Source organism: Nothobranchius furzeri, chromosome 14 (assembly GCF_043380555.1).
Source record: "Nothobranchius furzeri strain GRZ-AD chromosome 14, NfurGRZ-RIMD1, whole genome shotgun sequence".
Lineage (NCBI taxonomy): Eukaryota > Metazoa > Chordata > Actinopteri > Cyprinodontiformes > Nothobranchiidae > Nothobranchius > Nothobranchius furzeri.
Window position 1 is genome coordinate 26,553,649 of NC_091754.1, and position 16,898 is coordinate 26,570,546.

At 43.3% G+C, this 16,898-nt stretch overlaps 1 protein-coding gene across 2 annotated transcripts in view; it reads left to right on the plus strand.

The window, feature by feature from the left end:
* Positions 1-16,898, plus strand: part of sox1a (SRY-box transcription factor 1a) — a 34,905-nt gene that overhangs the window by 5,352 nt on the left and 12,655 nt on the right. The gene's annotated exons all lie outside the window — the stretch shown is intronic.

Genomic DNA, 16,898 nt, shown 5'->3' on the forward strand with positions numbered 1-16,898 from the left:
CAGTCAGCCGTAGAACTCAATGGGCCCCCACAAAGGCGATTACAAGCCCCAGCGCATTCCTGTAGGGACCTGGGAGCGGCCCAGGTGCGAGGGGGGACCAGGGTAACCCGCCAGAGCAGGGATGAAAACAGCATAAGACCACACAAAACCGCTCCACAGGAACCGGGCATTTTTGGGAGGAAAAGGAGAGAAAAGAGATAATAAAAGATGCACTTTGGGAAGGGGGGGGGGGGGGGGGGGGCATACTGAGAGGCCTCACTGTCCGTTAATGAATGAGAGTCTGACAGGGGTCCCAATCAAGGACCTCTCCGGGTCATGAGTCCAAAGTCTCCCAGCAAACATCCCCTTCACTCTGACTAAAGTTTAGAAATTTTTCCTCTTAATTTTGCTGGGATACACAACATATTAAACATATTCATTATGTCACACTAAAGTTATTTTTTTCTTGTAGATCTCTGGGGTCCTATATGAAATGTCACAAAACAATAAATAATTGATATCATGCTGCAGAAGGCCTGATTTTTCTTAATTTCACTGCCAATTTTAGTAAACAGAAGAGGTGGAAAAAAGAAAATAATGTGCAAGATTTATTTTTTTAAGAAAACCAATATCAAAAGTCAGTGTTGAATTTATTATATTCTGGTGCATTCCATCGGTTCAAGTTAAAGTTATTTTTATATCATATTTAAGCATCAATCAGTTAACCAAAGTGCTGCACAAAAATATTAAACCATTACTAAACAAAGCATCAGTAAATGTTATTTACATTTTAAAAAGAGCAATACATTAAATTAAACAAGCCTTTACTCAACTCAACTACAACTAAACCCAGAAAAGAATAGGTCTGAATTGCTTCTCTTATTTTCAAGCTGTTGCTTTTGAGCCTGAATCCAGCAGTGTTTTGTGGACCTCAGAGGTTCTGGCTGGAGTGTGAAGGTAAAAAGTTTCAACAAAAAAAAAAAAAATGAAGATGTACAATTTTGACTCTAAAAACCAGCAATAAAACATCAACCTGCATCTTTAAATGACTAAAAACCAGTTCAGTTGTGACACAATCACGTCTAATCCCTGTCATAGGACGAGCTGCTGCCTTTTCTTCAATATTTTTAACTTAAGCACAAAGAAAACTCAGCTAAAACTGAATAGTAGATAAATCTCAAGGTCATCGGAGAAAAGTGAAAGGACATATTTGTTTATATCTACTGAACCTAACCCAATAGAAACATTTAATAAAAGAGGAAGGAGCCTTAAACAAAGCCTTGTGGTGTCCCACAACCAAGTGGAGTCAATAATTCCTCTCTAAATGGACCGAGAATTTCCAAAAATAATTATTTTTTGGGACTGAGTGTCAATTCACACAGTAATCATTAAAAATACAGAATCAGCAACTAAAGGCAAGTTGCCAAAATGTGCCTGACAATTTATATTAAGGCATTTATTGGCTGTAAACTTTGTGGAGCCTCAAGGGAAAAAAAAAGAGAAAAAAAAGTGAAATAAAGACTGTTCATTACAATGGATGTGTTTCTGAAAACAGCTGAGACACAACCAGAATGAATCAAATCAACCTTATGTGGCCTGATATTATAAAACAAATCCTTTAACAGAGTTGAAGGGATATGTTCCAATTTCACTAAATCAAGGCAGAGAAGTCTTTTAAAAAATATGTTAGCTTGTAGGAGAAAAGTAAAGATCTAAAGTAGGAATAAAAGGGAAAAACCCCAGAAATGTTATCTAAGATTCTCAAAGTGAAAGTGAAAGCAATACAAATTAATAAAACCCTGTGAAATGGTTTGTGCTGTGATTTGGTTCGTGGTTAAATAAATATTTCTCAAAATCTGCAGGGACATTTTGAAGATGTTTACTCTTATTTCCTCTCAGCACACCTGCAGGTGCATCCAGGAGCAAAAGGAGTAAACCATCTACTCATAAAGCTTTTTATGTTGAGAAAAAACAGTGTTTTGGTTAAAAATGCTGAACGTTGTGGCCATGGGTAAAAGTGTTTACAGTCAAAGGGGAAGCAATGAAAAGCCGCCTCCATTGTCAGAGTCAGACACTTTAGGTTTCAGTGTCAAACTCCATCAAACGCAGGTATGACTTTTCTGTTTTATGTTATAAGCAGCGCCATGGTCTCGGTGCCCTCAAGACTTGTTTTTCTCATCTATTTTTGTTCTTAGAGGTGGGAGATGTGTGCAAATGTGGGTGTTTTGTTCAAATCCAACCAGACAAGTCAGTGTTTTAAAGATGAAAGTTTGGTGAATTTCACAAACTTTTTTCATGCACTCACAGAAATAAAAATGGTGAAACTCCAGCCCTCCCAACAAACACATTCTCCACCTTTAGTAGCAAGTTTGCTTCTCCATCAGGGTGAAGCTCTGCACCATATCTCCAGCGCATTATTAACAGCTTAAAGTGGCAGCGTGTAGTTTCCTTTCGATAGAAGGCAGTACACACATTTGAGGGTAGTGTTACACCATGTTGCCGTGACTGTTGCGTTTTTTTTTTTTTCAAATTATGATAAATGTTGCTACCTGTAAAGTAGAAAGCACCTCTGTCACGTTGTGAGCCAAGAGGAGGTTAGGACCCAAAGATGCAGAGATTCCAGATGACACAGGGTTGGTAGAAATAACGTAAAAATCCTTTATTAACGAATAAATCCAAAACGGCCGGGAGCCAAAAACCAAAATCAAAAAGACTTAATAACAAAACCTAGAGATATCCAAGAATGTAAGAAACCAAGATATACAAAATCTAGAGAGGGGAACGAGACAAGGCTGACAAACAATGACCCAACAACAAACAGAGACGCAGACAGGGTTAAATACACTGGGGCAGGATGAGTGGGAGATAAGCTCCAGGTGGGTGGGGAGAGAAACCTAGTGAAAACAATTAACTAATCAGGGAGAGGAAAGTGAGCTGAGGAGGGGAAACTAACATGACCCAAGACCAAAAACAAAACCTAAAGACAAGAGCAAGCTAAATAATTAATGTTCTAAGGAGGAAGGAGAACTAAAAAAAACAAAAGAAACACACCAAAAGAGACTAAACAAATGAAAAGCTGAACCTAATAGAAAAACTGCAGAGTTGTGACTAGGGGAGACCAATGGGAGCACAGGACCTGGGAGGGATAACCTGGAGGGGCTGCAGGCCAGGGGACACATGAGGAACACAAGGAGACACATAAGGGGATCCTCACCCCTTCTTTCCACCGGAGCCATCAGCAGCACATTACTGCAGCAGCACGTCATAGCTGCTGATAGGAACTGCTGTGGTCAACAGAACCTTTTCCACCGGAGCCATCAGCAGCCATCAGCAGCGCAAGTCGGCCGCGTCTCAGGAGCAGCATGTCGCGGCCTTTACGTGCTGGTTCTATTTTCTACGCGCTACGCCCCTGAAAGGGGTCAAGTTCGACATTTTTGGGGAAGGAAAGACAGGAAATAGGACGCGGAAACGGAGCGAAGTTTTCTGAGATTTTCAGAATAAAGAAACGTACTGCCTTCCGGTTGCTTTACTTTAAAAAAAAAGTTACTAACTGTGCGGCCCCGTGAAAAGTTCTCACCTAGCTATAGCTGTCTCCTTTGTTTTTCAGGTCCATATTGGCAATTATAAAACGGACAGAACATAAAACACAAACTTTTTGGAGCCATGTTGTAGTTTTCGCCTGCTTGTTGTTGTGTTTACTGACGAAGTCACTTGTGTGACTTTGTGCTCGGTCGGTGACAGCTACTCCCCTGCTGCTTTGCGTCTTGTGGGAAGGGCCAAGCAGCAGCATACGCGAGCAAGACGTGCTGCTGCAGTAACATGCTGCTGACGGCTCCTGTGGAAAGAAGGGGTTAGAGGGGGATGGAGCACACAAGGAGACACATGAGGGAGATGCAGACGCAGACCATGACAACCTCGACTCCTCAGACTTTGATGGTCCTTCAGTTAATTCCCTCGGGAGAATGCAATTGTAGTTTCCTGGTGCTGTACTTTCCGGATCTGCTCGGGGTCTTGCATCTGCCGATGACGCCATTATAATACTTCTCAGCCAGAATATTTTGCATCTCTTTTTCCTTTCTGTCTTCTCACATATGTTTTGAAAATAGTTTAGCAGTTTTATTATAAAATTTGTGTTTCTTTCTACCTAAATGCTTTTGAACATGGTAACGTAACTTCTGTAAGTCGTACGTCCAGCCAGTCATCTAGTGTGATGTCATTGACAGGTGCAGGACCCTGAGCCGACCAGAAGAAAACATGACATTATATTTACTTAATAATGATAAGTAATTTAATATAATTTTTGTGGTTTAATGGTACGAAGCTGCCAATATTTTTCAACAGCTGGAAAACATTTTCTTCATTTTCAACAACATTTTGATGTGTAATGAGTCAATTTACATTGTATTTAATGAGCCATAAGACAAGACGATCAGTGAAAATAGTAAAAGAAAAATTGGATAACAGTAATATGTGGACTAAACCCATCTACTGTTAACTACCTGATTACCTGACTTCAGGAACCCACAGCATGTTCATCTCAAATCACCGAAGTCTGCACGTCGTATATAAAAAGGAAAGACAACCATGCACACACAAAAACATAGACAAACTTGTGTAACTCGAGATAGAGAGCTATGGAACCGACGAGGCGCGAAATCACCCCCCTTTCGAAGTCGGTAAGTTGTTGATTGTAGCAAAGACCAAATTAGTGGAACCCTTGTGCGGTTTGATTTGGTCCCTGTGGACCCATTTGCAGACAGGCTCCTTGTTTGTTTGGGTAATCTTGATCTGATACACAACTGGAGAGAGCTTATCAGTTATCAGGTATGGGCCTGACCACTTCGGCAAAAGTTTCTTAGCCAGCTTCCCAGGGGTGTTCTTATTGTTACCAGTTTTACTGATTAAGGTCAGTGATGGCATCGGCCCCCCTCTTGGTAGGTGGTGTTCCCACCGCAAAATACTGGGCTTCAGCTGGAGTCTCAGTGCCACCATCTACTCTCCCTGTGGCGGGTGGCGTCCCCACTGCAGGGTGTGGAGTCTCAGGCGGAGCGTCGCTGCAAGTGTCAGCCTCCCCTGGGTCGGGTGGCTTTCCCAACTCAGGTAGGAGTGGTTCTGCTGCAGGGACAACACAGGCTCTGTGGACATCAATGATCTTAGAGGTACTGGATTCCCTGGTCAGTCCGACGCCGTTGTGGTCAACAACACCTGACCGAGGAGTGACACGAACACAAAAGAGAGCACTCAGCTCAGGAACGGAGTCAAACCCCAGAGAAAGATGTAAATGAACTTTTGGATCAGAAAGGTGCAAGATCATCCTGCTGATAACAGGGTCCTGGAGCTGAAGATCGACAAGGTCATTTATAGAAAAGTCAAGTTGAACAGACACAAACCCATCAGACGGTTGAAAGATGGATGCATCAGGGGCCCACAAGGGTTTGAGGGACCATGAGGTGCCCACGTCTTTACCTTGTGTGGCAAGAGGGTCTGTAAAGTTGTTGAGATGACTGTTAAGGAAGTTCTCTGGCAGAAGTCGAGCTTCAAAGCTGAGTTTCTGGCCACCAATGTAGCTGGAAATGTGTTTACCTGTCCACATGGTGGAAAGAGAAAGATTATTGCAATCAGAATATTTTAACACAAGTTGTTGTTTGTCTCGCTCGACATCGTTGGTACGAGCATCTGCTTGGTCCACGACCTGTTCAATCTGAGAGAAAACATCAGAATGTGACTCTGATGAAAGCTGAATCTGTGGTGGCAAAGGTTCTGGGCTAGGTGGTGAACATGTTGTTCCCGCCTGCTCAGAGTTACCAACCATGAGACGGTGGAGGTCAGGAGGCAGAATGATGGGCAGAGGTTCTTCAACCTCTGACCAGAGTTCCTCCCTTTCCACATCAATGAAAGCATTAATGCGCCTCAGAAAGTCCATGCCAAGGGTGAGAGGCATGGTTCCACTCTCGGAGATGTACACAGGGTGTGTCAAGCTCATGGGACCGATCGTGAATTGGAGCGGAGTCATAGAAGACAAGAGCACTGTAGAATCAGAGAAAACACGGATAGTTAATGCACAGGGAATCAGTTCTGGAGGATGTATGCCTCCACCTACATCCAAGCAGACGCGGTCGAAAAGACACTTGCTCATGATTGTAAAATCTGAGCCAGTATCTAAAAGCGCGTTGCAGGGATGCCCCTGTTGCAATATGACAGATACTGTGGGCTTACCACCCCTTTCCTGTGGCAGGAGAGGTCCCAACAGTAGTTCATCAGGCCCGACACCAGGGGGCGCCGGGCCACTGTCCGTGGAGGTTGCACTCATCATCAGTGTGGACAGAGCCATATGGGACATTTTGTGTGTTTCCTGTAATTCAGAGCCAATTAGTACATCCGGTTGCAGCGTGTCCATCTTATCTGGAGGCAAATCAGCAGAGCACAGGGTTAGAGCCCCTCCCATGTGGGAGGCATCTCCCATAGCTTGGACTTTTGTGACTTGCTGTTGCAGATTGAAAAGCTGCATCTGCATGTTTTTCATTTTGGAAAGTTGCATATTTAGCTGGGTCTGCGTTTCATTTTTCCACTGGAAAAATAGCATTTGCAGTTGAAATTCATTTTTCATCTGGAAAATGAGAGAAGTCAAATGATTATTTTGCTCTGAAGCCATTGTATAGATGAAACAGACCCTTTAATTTGTTATAAAATTAATGGAAGCTGAATAGGAAACCCTTGCTTACTGGATGAATGAAAATGGGCTTTGTTACAGGAGAAATTGCAGTGTTTTGAATGAACATTCAGGACAGAACAGTTTCAGTAATGACCCAAAGATGTCACTCAGCGGACCATGCCACGATGGCTGTCCGAGAGGTTGCGTGGGTTTACCAAGCAAGATGGTGGCACGCATGCGCATGCGCTGTACCTCCAACTGGCAGTTAGCACAAATGGCTAACCGAAAGTCCGTTTCTCACACCGAAAGTGTTAAAAACGCAGCTAAAGCTACTCGACCGAAGCAAAGTTTTATTCCTCAGGTTCTAGCAGATTATAAGACACAGGTTCGCTGTGTCAATCGATTTTCAGCTGCGGATAGCTACTCCGTTTTTGCCTAAATCGAGAGCTAAACCTTAGCAGCTGAGCGTGCTAGGCTAGCGGAACCTGTCAGCTGACCAGGACTTTGCGGTCTAATTCTGTCGTAGAACTGACCATTCCGAATAACCGAACGTCCGTGACTCATTCAAGTTAATATTTCGGACTAATTACCGTGTGCAATTCGTGCTGCAGCGACGCTCTTCCATTTTAAAAGCCTATAAGACTGTCGCAGTTCACTGCTAGTCAGGCTACGGGCTGATTTACTGGTGATCAAACGGCAATCAGGGAAGCGAACTTTCGGTGGAGAAATTATTTTATCTCCGTACACAAGAAAAATACACAGTGTAATGAAACACTCAGAAAAGACATAAACATGTATTTACATTAAAGATGACAGCAAGAAAAAAAACCTGTTCTTTGTGCTAGAAGCTCCCATATAGCTTGAGGTGACGTCAGCCTTAGTTGAAGAGATGAATCAGCGCCTCCTTGTGGGAGGTGAACAGTGTCACACCCCCTTTTGACTTTAAATGGAGATGCTGCACTCTAGTGGTGGATTACGAGATCGTCCCATTTTCAACCAGAAACATCAGTTTTAAGTGTTTTACTGTTTAAAAATAGCTCAGAATGAGCACAGTGTCAAGAATGTACAAATATCTGGCATTGGCTTGCCATTCTGTAATGAGTTAATTTACATGTTATTTAATGAGCCATAAGACATAAGATTCCATAGTAAATATGAAATCAACCTTATGGATCTGTGGGTACTTTTCAACCAGAAGATTGGAACTTTTTATTGCAGAGATTATGTAACTACTTCGTATTAACTCAGAGACAACAGAAGAGAGAGACAGGTTTTAAAAATTTAAAGATTTATTACTAAACAAATTAAAACTAGTCTAACTTTAACACTAAATGTATGGTGTAACTAAGATGGAATGAGACGGAGAATGGTGTAGTGTGGAATGTTGTGTACAACCAGCAAATCAGAAGAAACGATCAGTTCTGGTGGGAATGAAGATGTTGTCTTGAGCTAAGCTTTGATTTGGAGATTCATAAACACATTCGACGCCATTCTGTCGGTCTATGTACCCTGGTGGAAGTCCCCGTTAGATCAAGAGGTGTAGAGGTCCAGCTTGGACCTTCCTGGAGCCAAAGCTTGTAGAACAGCAGCAGCAGCCGGCCAGTCCAGTCTTTGAGATACTTCTGGGTCATGGCAGTTTATCGGCATCTGGCGAGACCCAAAACGGGGTCGTGATGGTTCAGCTGTTATTCTGAAAGAAACCGTTGCAGCAGGTGGAACGGCAACAAAGGTTTATCCAGCTTGTCGTTGGTTCTTTTGGCTGAAGAGGAACGTTACGGATTGGCCACTCCGTCAACTTCTCTAGAACGCTTTGAACTGGCGTTAAAGATGACGTGGGCATAGTTTTATACTTCGGATGTTTTGGTTTATGGTCGAATGAAAGTTGACAGACTTACCAAACACCACCAAAACCACGCCTCCATCAGATCTGGCAGATTCTGATTGGATCAGTAAAAGCAATGTGTCATGTCTTAACGCTACGTGAGATCAGTCCTAGTGGAAACATTTAAAGTCATATTACTTATTATGTTCTATAGGATTATAATAAAGTAATTAATATTTTGATTTCACAGATTGGTCACATCTTATTATTGACTAACACTTTGTTTGATTAGCTTTATTAAAAATAGAGTTCTTTGATTTATTAAAAGGAGAGAGTCCTTTTCTTCATTCTTCTCTTGATGGAAAGGAAGCAGTTTAGAGCAAATGCATGAGACCTTGAGGCAATATCTCATGCAGATTAGTTCTGTGTCAGAGGAGAGGGGGAAAATGACTTTTAGGTGGAAAACAGTCATTTCATTCCATTACAGATGGATGTTCAAGAGATTAACAGTAAAACTACACACTGTCTTTTTAATAGACCAATAATATGACTGGATACTGGGAAAATGATGTTGGTTTTCTTTAATCTGATTCAATAAGGAATTGTGCTCAAACTGATGTCTTGTATTAACCAGCATTTCCTGCTTTTGATGCAAGACACCCTTTGGTAGCGTTGCATTTTGTAAGTAGTTACTTTTAATAAATTGTCAGTAAATTATAAAGGTATTCAAGAAAATGTTATATTCAATAAATTATGGATTATCAATATTATTGAACCTTTAATATTTGATTGATGATATAGATAAGTATTTTGGGTGTGTCAGGGAACCAACATGTTATGATAATTTGACACAGAGGCAAAAATGTAGTTTATAAAATCTAATCATTACTATATTTCTACTAAAGATAATACAGGAAAAACGATTATAAAGGGTGATTTAAGGTAATATCAACTGAGACAATGAATAAACTCTGATGGAATATAATCTTAGAGGGTAGGAGCCTAATTAAGTGACTCAGAAAGATGTGGTGTCTGTGTTTTTAAAAATAAATCTGGATGAGTTTTATTTATATTAAATAATCAAATTAATCTTAAACCATTCAATGCCATTTTGAAGAGCCTACGTATACCAGTGTGGTGGAAGTTCTTGGGGATCCGGCGGTCAGCAAGCGAAGCCATCTCGGCAAAGCGAGTGAGTGGAGGCTCTCTCAGCACAACTGGTCAAAGAAATACTTCCTGGCGAGACTGTTTCATGTCGGTTGAGTTGTTTGGCAAATTAAACAAATAATAATTGGTTTATTTTGAAAAAGGATGGTCATTTGCCGTTAAAATTATTCCACCAAAAAATCATGTTTGATTCCCCAATGGATGGTAATTTAACGTAAGTTGAAAGCTTTTGCAGGAACTGCCGAATAAATGAAGCGCTTCCTCTTTTAGGGGTTCGTTATTTATAAGTTTTGGACCAACCAGATTTGAGAAATTTTAATAAGAGTTTTCAAAGAGTCCTCAGACCTCCCCTTTCTCAGACACTTAGAGAAACTTATTTCGCTTAATGTGAAGTAAATATGTTAAACAGTCATTTGTTAATATACTGATAATAATATGTGACACAACTGATAATAAATCATTATTAAATCATCAAGTAGACTCATTTAGTTTATTTGAGATCTGAAATAAGGCATTGCAAGAATGAACATTTATGTTGATTCATTCATTAATGTAAATCAGTCAAGACATTGTTAAATCACTTTAGACTAAACAGTCATTGTAGAAAAATGTACAGAAAATTATTGTAATCAACCTGTAAGTGAAATTGCAGTGTTTGAAGAGGAGCAATGTGGTTTTTGTCCTGGCCATGGAACTGTGGACCAGCTCTATACCCTTGCAAGGGTGATGGAGGGGGCATGGGAGTTTGCCCAACCAATCCACATGTGGTTTGTGGATTTGGAGAAGGCTTATGACCGTGTCCCCAGGGGCACCCTGTGGGGGATGCTCCAGGAGTATGGGGTGGGTGGCTTTCTGTTAGGGGCCATTCAGTCCCCTTACCAGAGGAGCGTGAGTTTTGTCCGCATAGCCGGTAGTAAGTCGGACCTGTTCCCGGTGAGGGTTGGACTCCGCCAGGGCTGCCCTTTGTCACCGGTTCTGTTCATTAGCTTTATGGACAGAAATTCTAGGCAAAGCCGTGGTGTGGAGTGTGTCGAGTTTGGTGGCAGGAGAATCTCGTCTCTGCTTTTTGCGGATGATGTGGTCCTCCTAGCTTCATCCCGCTCTGACCTTCAGCTCTTGCTGGGTAGGTTTGCGGCCGAGTGTGAAGCGGCTGGGATGAGGATCAGCACTTCCAAATCTGAGACCATGGTTCTCGACCGGAAAAGGGTGGTTTGCAAACTCCGGGTCCGGGGAGAGGTCCTACCTCAAGCGGAGGAGTTTAAGTATCTCAGGGTCTTGTTCACGAGTGAAGGTAGGAGGGATCGGGAGATCGACAGGCGGATTGGTTCAGCATCTGCAGTGATGCAGACGCTGAGCCGATCTGTCGTGGCAAAGAGGGAGCTGAGCCAGAAAGCCAGGCTCTCGATTTACCGGTCGATTTATGTCCCAATCCTCACCTATGGTCATGAGCTTTGGGTAATGACCGAAAGAACGAGATCACGGATGCAAGCGGCCAAATTTAGTTTCCTCCATAGGGTGGCCGGGCTCAGCCTTAGAGATAGGGTGAGGAGCTCGGACATTCGGGAGGGACTCGGAGTAGAACCGCTGCTTCTCCGGATCGAAAGGAGTCATTTGAGGTGGTTTGGGCATCTGGTCAGGATGCCTCCTGGACTCCTCCCTGGGGAGGTGTTTCGGGCATGTCCTGCTGGCAGGAGGCCCCGGGGTCGACCCATGACACGTTGGAGAGGTTACATCTCCAATCTGGTCTGGGAACGCCTTGGGGTCCTGCCGGAGGAGCTGGTGGAGGTGGCTGGGGAGAGGATGGTCTGGAGCTCCCTAGTTGGGATGCTGCCCCCGCGACCCGGAACCGGATAAGCGGAGGAAAACAACGACTTTACAGATATATATTATGTTACCAAGGTGCTAAACAAGACCAAACTAAAAAAGATAAAAACAAAGAATATATAGGAAACCAAATAAAAAACTGCAAAATACAAAACAACATCAGTTAACACACAGATTTAAAAGCCAAATTATAATAATGGGTCTTCAGCGCCTTCTTAAAAACCTCTACTGATGTGGAGAGTCGCACAGATAATGGAAGATCATTCCATAATTTTGGGCCTGCTACTGAAAATGCCCTGTCTCCTCTTGTTTTGAGCCTAGTTGCAGGGACTAGAAGCATATGGTGACTGTCTGAGTGGAGCGAACGACTAGGTATATATGGCTGTAACAAGTCCGATAAATATTCTGGTTCCATCCCATTCAATGCCGTAAAAACCAATAAAAGAATTTTAAAACACACTCTAAAATCGACCGGTAATCAGTGCAGATCTGCCAGGATGGTGTCACATGATCATATTTCCTTTTCCCTTCTAGGAATCTTGCTGCAGCGTTTTGCACAAGCTGCAGATGAGCTATTGTACTCTGTCTCACCCCAATTACGATAGAGTTACAGTAGTCTAAACGAGAGGCGATAAACGCATGCACAACAGTCTTGAGGTCCTTTCTAGTTAAAAATGACTTCACTTTGGCCAGACGTTGCAAGTGGTAAAAAGAGGACGATACAACCGCACCCACATGTGCGTCAAAGGTGAAAGCGTTATCTAATGTCACTCCTAAGTTGACTGCCGAAGAACGTGGGTAGGCATTCATATCCCTACAATCCAGTTTTGATCGCTCTAAATCACGATGTAACCCAAACAGCACTGCCTCAAGCTTGCTTTCATTCAGACATAAAAAATTGTCCGTCTGCCATGACTTAACTTCAGTTAGACAGTGCATTAAGGTAATAATGGGACAGTCGCTTGTATAATCCAAGGGTAAGTAAAGTTGGCAATCGTCAGCGCACATATGAAATCGAATTCCATACTTCCTCATGATGTCCCCCAGTGGCAAAGTGCAAATCAAAAACATTAGTGGTCCTAATATTGAACCCTGTGGGACCCCCCCCCCCCCACCACCACCACCACCACCGTAGGTGTGTGAATCCAGAACTAAAACCACCCATCCTTAAACTTATAGTCCTATCCTTCAAATAACATCTGAACCAGTCTAAGGCCAGACCAAAGATTCCTACATTATACTCCAAACAGTGGAGCAACACTTCATGGTCCACAGTGTCAAACGCAGCTGTAAGGTCCAACAAAACAGGTAGCACAGGATTTCCCCTATCAGTTTCCAACATAATGTCATTTAAGACCTTTATCAGTACTGTTTCTATACTATGAAAAGCTTTAAAGCCAGACTGAAAAGTTTCCTTGACGTTAGACTCTTCTAGGAAATCCATGAACCGAGTATAGACACATTTTTTCGGAATTTTACTCGGAAAAAGGAGCTTTGCAATCGGCCGGTAATTGCAAGGCTGCATAACATCTAACCCTGATCTCTTTAACAGTGGGTTAATAGCCATCTTTTTAAAATCAATTGGGACATAGCCAGAGGCCAAACTGCTATTAATAACTTTCAGTATTAATGGTGCTATTCCATGAAAGACTTCCTTAAACAGCTGTGGTGGTATGATGTCTCCAGGAGATCCACTCGGTTTAATTACGTCCACCAACTTAACTAAGTCATCAAGGGATACTGGCTGAAAAGACTCTAAATGTTTTTCCAAAGGAAATGAGGGAGTTCGCATATTTGCTCTTGACGGTGCAGAATGCAGCAATGCCACCTTTTCAATAAAAAAAACTAAGAAAACTAGTACGCATGCCGTCTGATAGCTGTGCAGGGAAACCATTATCCACATTTATCACAGCATTAACTGAGGCATAAAGCATCAGAGAGTTGTTACAATTAGAAGTGACTAGGTTTGAATAATAGTCAGTCTTTGCCTTTTTAACAAACTCCTGATAAATTTTCCAGCTTTCCCTTAGGGCAATCAGGGAGCCATGCAATTTGTCCTTTTTCCATTTTCTCTCACATCTCCTGCATTCCCGTCTTGCAGCCCGCGTGAGCTCAGTTGACCATGACTTAGCAGCACGATTTCCCTTCTTTATTTGAAGAGGTGCAATAGTGTCTAGAATGTCCTTACTAATATTGTTAAAACTCATGCCAGGGGTCACACCCTGGACCTGGTTCTCTCTTTTGGTCTCCCTGTCATGAACCTTGAGACTTTGCCTCCTGTGTTCTCTGACCACTCTCCAATACTCTGTGATGTTACGTTGCCATGTCCTGTCCCTGTGTGTGAAGTTCCAGCTACTAGGTTCAGAGCCCTGGATGCAGAAACTGTTGCAACGTTTGTGGACTGTATGTCTGTAAGGTTAGAGTTCTTTTACCCAGATCCATCAAACATTGATCATTACTCACCACACTTTGATTTATTTTGTAATCAGGTCCTGGATGTGGTTGCCCCTCAAGCTTTGCAAGTCTAGGCCTAGGAGGGAGCCTTGGCTCTTTGATGTCACACAGGCATGTAGGTGGACGTGTAGATCCTCTGAGAGAAAGTGGAAAAAGGATGGCCTACAGGTCTCGCATGAGTTGTTCAGAGCATCACTGGTTGCTTATCAGGAAGCTGTGAGGGCTGCAAGAACTGCCTATTTTGCTGACATCATTGAAACAAACTCCAAGAATGCCAAAATTCTCTACAACACACTGAACTCTGTTCTGGTGTATCAGGAGCCCAGCTTCATGTCCACTAAGCTGCTGGAAACTCTGAAGATTTTCACAAATTCTTTGTTCACAAAGTATCGGGCATTAGAGCAGCTATTTCTGGTAACTCAATTGACCCTGTTCCAGTTCTTCCATCACCACCCATACTGAGCTCCCTCAGTACCGTTTCTCAGTCTGAGCTGAGTAAGCTTGTTGCAAGGCAGAAGCCTTCTGGCTGTCCACTTGATGTTTTGCCGCCTCGTCTCTGGAAGGCTACCTTTCTGTGTCTTGGCCCATCACTTGGTCAGATTATCAATGGGAGCCTCAGCACAGGTGTTGTCCCAGCTGATTTGAAAGCAGCAGTTGTTCGGCCGACCCTGAAGAACCCTGGTGCTGATGTCTCTGTGATCGCAAATTACAGGTCTACTCTGCCCTTTACATCTAAACTGCTTGAGAAAGTTGTTTATCAACAGCTGGTCTTACATTTAGCTGACTCTGATCTGTTTGAGGTTTTCCAATCAGGGTTCAGGTCTGGCCATAGCACAGAGTCGGCTCTACTGAGGGTCTTAAATGACATCTATCTATCACTAGATCAGGGTACATCTGTGGTGCTTCGCTTGTTAGATCTGATGTAAGCTTTTGACATGGTTGACCACGTGATTCTGCTTGATCACTTGGAACGATGGGTTGGGATCAAAGGGTCTGCTCTGGATTGGTTTAGATCATATCTCCAAAACAAGAAATTCTGTGTTAAACTAGGTTATGTTTTTTCTTCTTGGCAGGGGCTCCACTGGGGGGGTGGGGGGTGGGGGGGTCCCACAGGGATCGATCCTTGGTTCTCTTTTGTCTGCCCTTTATTTGCTTTCTCTGGGGTCAATCTTACGTAAACATGGCCTAGCGTTTAATCTCTATGCTGACGATTGCAAGATTTACTCTCCATTGTGTCAAGAGAAAGGTCTATCTATCCAGTCCTTTGTGTCCTGTCTTAACAAGGTGAAGTCTTGGCTAATGGCCAACTATCTACATCTGAATGAGGGAAAGACAGAGCTCATTGTTTTTCGCTCCAACAGCAGGGCTGTGGGTCGTTCTGTTGATCTTGGCCCTCTTTCTCCCTACTCAAAACCAGTTGTCACCAGTTTGGGGGTGAAAATTATCGCTGGACTTAAATTTGATGCTCACATCAACTCTGTTATCCGGTCCAGTTTTTTTCATCTGAGACGCCTTGCAAAAATCAAGACTATGCTGTCGACAGCCCACCTGGAGCAGGTACTCCGCTTTTGTAATTTCTAGGCTTGATTACTGCAACTCTCTATATGCAGGACTGGGTCAAATCATCACTGCGCCGCCTTCAGGTTGTGCAGAACAGCGCAGCCAGGTTTCTGTCTGGGACCAGGAAACAAGACCACATTAGTCCGGTTCTGGCCTCGCTGCACTGGCTTCCGGTCTCTTATAGTTCACACTTTAAACTCCTCGTCTTTGTTTACAGTTTCTTCCAGGATAGTGCTCCCCCCTATCTGGCCACGCTCCTGAACAGACATTCCCCATCACGCGCTCCTCTGACCAAGGCCTGCTCGCTGTCCTTCGTTCTAGGTGTACTCGTGGGCTCCAGGCTTTCTCAGTCCTAGCCCCGTCACTCTGGAACCAGCTGCGACCCTCAGTCAGGCTATCCCCAACTCTGCCAGCCTTTAAGAGTCGCCTAAAAACCCACCTGCTCCGCTTGGCATTCCCTGAATGTGTTTGAGTTAGGCCTTAATTTATGTTTATTTTAATTCTCTGCTTTCATTGGTCTCTTTATCTCTTGTTTTACCCATTTGTTTTCTACTTTAATGTTTTTACCTTTTTTCTCATGTACCGTGTTCAGTGCCTTGGGCTTCCTGACAGGGTCACGGAAGGCGCTTTATAAATAAAGCTTTGATTGATTTGATTGATTGATAAAGTTACAAGAGTTTGTCCAAACAAAACGTTGTTGCAGCACTGTGCCACCTTTATTGTTACAATTCACAAATAGTCCCAATCAGTGCATTTGTTTGCAATTTATGTTCAAAATGTGTCAACATTTATTGAAGTTTTTTCCAATTAAAGCTGAAATGAAAACAATTTCAGATGCCTTCAACAAAAATCAATTGTTTTTGAGTGAAAATTTGCAGCTGGGCAGAGCCTGAAGAGGAGACGTGGGTCCCTCTTTTTATGGGCCCACTAATCATGGGAGGGGGCAAGGGGGTTGGGTGCAATGTGTGATGGGTGGTAGCAAAAGGAGGTGACCTTGGCGGTGTGATGCTCAGCTACAGAAGCTTGCTCTAAGCATGTGGAATGTCATCTTTCTGTGGGGAAGGAGCCTGAGATGGTGTGTGAGGTTGAGAGTTTTTGAGTAGATATAGTCAGACCCACCTTGACACATGGCTCTGGAACCAATTACCTTCAGAGGGGCTGGACATTCTACCATGCTGGAGTTCTCCCATTGAGAGGCGCCAAGCTGGGGTGGGCATACTCGTTGCCCCCATCTTGGTGCCTGCATGTTGGGGTTTACCCCGGTGAGTGAGAAGTTAGCCTCCCTCCACCTACATCTGGGGAGAAGGGTCCTGACTGTTGTCTATGCTTATGCACCAAACTGCAGGCAAGACTACCCACCTTTTTTGGAGTACTTGGAGGGGAGCTGGTTCTGGTGATTCATTCTGCAGGGGTATTTTAACACTCACGTGAGCAACAACA